Source organism: Suncus etruscus, chromosome 10, assembly GCF_024139225.1.
Source record: "Suncus etruscus isolate mSunEtr1 chromosome 10, mSunEtr1.pri.cur, whole genome shotgun sequence".
NCBI lineage: Eukaryota > Metazoa > Chordata > Mammalia > Eulipotyphla > Soricidae > Suncus > Suncus etruscus.
The window spans coordinates 80,048,893-80,051,612 of NC_064857.1; the positions used below are offsets into that span (position 1 = coordinate 80,048,893).

The following is a 2,720-nucleotide window of genomic DNA, read 5'->3' on the forward strand; positions in this document are numbered from 1 at the left end:
CACTGGATCCTTCTTACAGGGGGAACAGGGCAGGAGCCCCAGGGATTATCTTCCACAGAGAAGTTAGAGAGACAAACCAAAGTAGAAAGAAATGACCATTTCAGATTGTCTTTTGCTCCTCAACTTCCAGTCACGCCCGAGGACACAAGCACCGAAAGTCAGCAGCACCTAGATCTGAGGGCTTTGCTTTAGAGATTTGTCCTGAAGAAATCTCAGAGAGATCTCTCAGATTTCTCAGAGAAATCTCAGAGAGAACTCTGCTTTTGTATGAGTGAGGTCCTGTGTTATATTCTGAACACACACACACACACACACACACACACACACACACACACGCACGTACACGCACACGCACAAGTTAAGAAATAATCATGGTGGAGCTGGAGTGTTAGCACAGCGGTAGGGCATTTGCCTTGCAGGCAGTCAACCCAGGACAGTCCTGGGTTCAATCCCCGTCATCCCATATGGTCCCCTGAGCCTTCCAGAAGTGATTTCTGAGCACAGAGCCAGGAGTAACCCTAAGTGCTGCTGGGTATGGCCCAAACCCCCCCAAAAAATAAAAAGAAAAGAAAAGAAAAGAAAAAGAAAGAATCATAGACTAGGGAGATAACATAGCAGGTAAGTCACTTATCTTTTTTTTTTTTTTTTTTGGTGTTTGGACCACACCCGACGGTGCTCAGGGGTTACTCCTGGCTGTCTGCTCAGAAATAGCTCCTGGCAAGCACGGGGGACCATATGGGACGCTGGGATTCGAACCAACCACCTTTGGTCCTGGATCGGCTGCTTGCAAGGCAAACACCGCTGTGCTATCTCTCCGGGCCCAAGTCACTTATCTTGCATGTGATTAATCTGGGATTAATTCCTGGTACTTCATATGGTTCCTGAGTTCCACCAGTAGGGATCCCTGAGCATAATTAGAAGTAAACCCTGTCTATGGCCATACCACCCTGAACGCGCCCGATCTCGTCTGATCTCGGAAGCTAAGCAGGGTCGGGCCTGGTTAGTACTTGGATGGGAGACCACCTGGGAATACCGGGTGATGTAGGCTTAAGATATGCTACAGGCCAGTGGACACGCTTCAAGAAGTACAAACCCATGGCTAACGTGTCCTAGGGCCCCAATGGCTGGATCTGGACACCATCTCCTGAGCCTAAGTCTCTTTAAGGGGGTATTTGGACTCATTTTATAAAAATTGTGTGATTTAAAAAAAAAAAAAAAAAGAAGTAAACCCTTAGCACAACTGGTGTGCCCCCCCAAAAAAATATACACAAACATAGTAAAAGAAATAAACAGAGGGTCACATAACTATGTATTTATAAGAATGCCATCAGGTCACAATTTATATTTTAAGGTTATTAAAGCCACATTTTCAAAGATTGCTTCATATAGAAATGCCCACAATGAAAACCACTGCATTTTAGAAAAAGGCGATGAAGCACAAACAGCTGTGAGGGCAATAACAATGCTGATTCTCAGGCCACGGGGAGGGAAATGCATCATAATGGCTGCCAGACTTTCTGGGGCCATTGCTGAGTCTTCCTTCTTACCACCAGTCTCAGTGGACTTAGCAATCCCCCCCCCCCCATCAACTTTCCTTCTGCTAGATCCCCAAAGAGAAAGGAGCCTCTCCCACTTCCACCCTCATGCTTGCTTGGTTACATGGACCACTTTGAACACTTTGAACCACTCTGTGTTCTTCAGGGACAAAAATAACCTCACTTCACAGAAGCCGCCCCCCCCCCCAATGAGTTTAAGATGCCTTTTCCCACCCCTTTCTCCCTCCTGCTATTGTGCATGGATGCATGAAGACCTTAGCCAGCCTGCACATATATGCCCCACCCAGATGCCATCAGTACTCCCCAAGTCCAGTCTAATTCGATTCAGTATTCAAAATGTCCATGTTTGAGCCAAGAGGATGGTTCAAAGGGCTGGCATGTTTTGCATGTGGGAGAGCCAAGTTCAACCCCCATCACTCCATGGTTCCCCCTACCGCTGCCAGTAGTGAGTACCAAGTAGGATGTAGCACACACCCCCCAGCACTAGAAATGCTCCCCTCAAAAATAAATAAATAAAAAAGAAACAACAACAAAAATCCATGTTTAGAAAACTGTTCTGACCTTGAGGACAAAAACGATAAATAAATCACCACTCACCCACTCATTCCTGATTTTTGCTTGTTTGGTTGGTTAGACATCCCATTATTAGTCATCTGAATTGCAGATACTCAGGTATCTAATGTTTTGGCAGTGGATGTCAGGCCAGGACCATTCTGATGCAAGGGTGCCTGCCCTCCTGAGACACAGGCCAGCAGAGGCAGGTAAACTACGCCGAATACACGAAGACATCCTGGGCAGGCTCACCAAGTGAGTCCACCAGTGCGGGTGGTGAGGAGGCGGGGTGTATTTTCCATTAAACTAATAGTGCCTATTTCCCACTAATGTGCCATCATATTCTTATCCATCTGCTTTAGGAACATGATCTCCACTTCTTAAAAGACTTGGAAGAACTGTGATCAGGCCCCATGCAGTCACCAACTAAAAAAACTCCTTGAAATTCTGAAACTTTTTTTAGGTTTTTGAGTCTCTCTTGCCATCCTAAAATAAGGGCAGCTCAGGGTTTGACACCAATAGTGGGATTCGATAGATGGCATCACCCAGCCAAGGCTGTGAACTTCTCTCAGTCCCATAGGCTGTGCCCACTTCAGTGCCTGGTGACACTGG

At 46.4% G+C, this 2,720-nt stretch overlaps 1 non-coding gene across 1 annotated transcript; it reads left to right on the forward strand.

The window, feature by feature from the left end:
• Positions 1–929: 929 nt before the first annotated feature.
• LOC126021378 (5S ribosomal RNA) lies at positions 930–1,048 on the forward strand. The gene has a single exon (XR_007499905.1). It is a non-coding gene; the product is annotated as a 5S ribosomal RNA (ribosomal RNA).
• Positions 1,049–2,720: the final 1,672 nt, after the last annotated feature.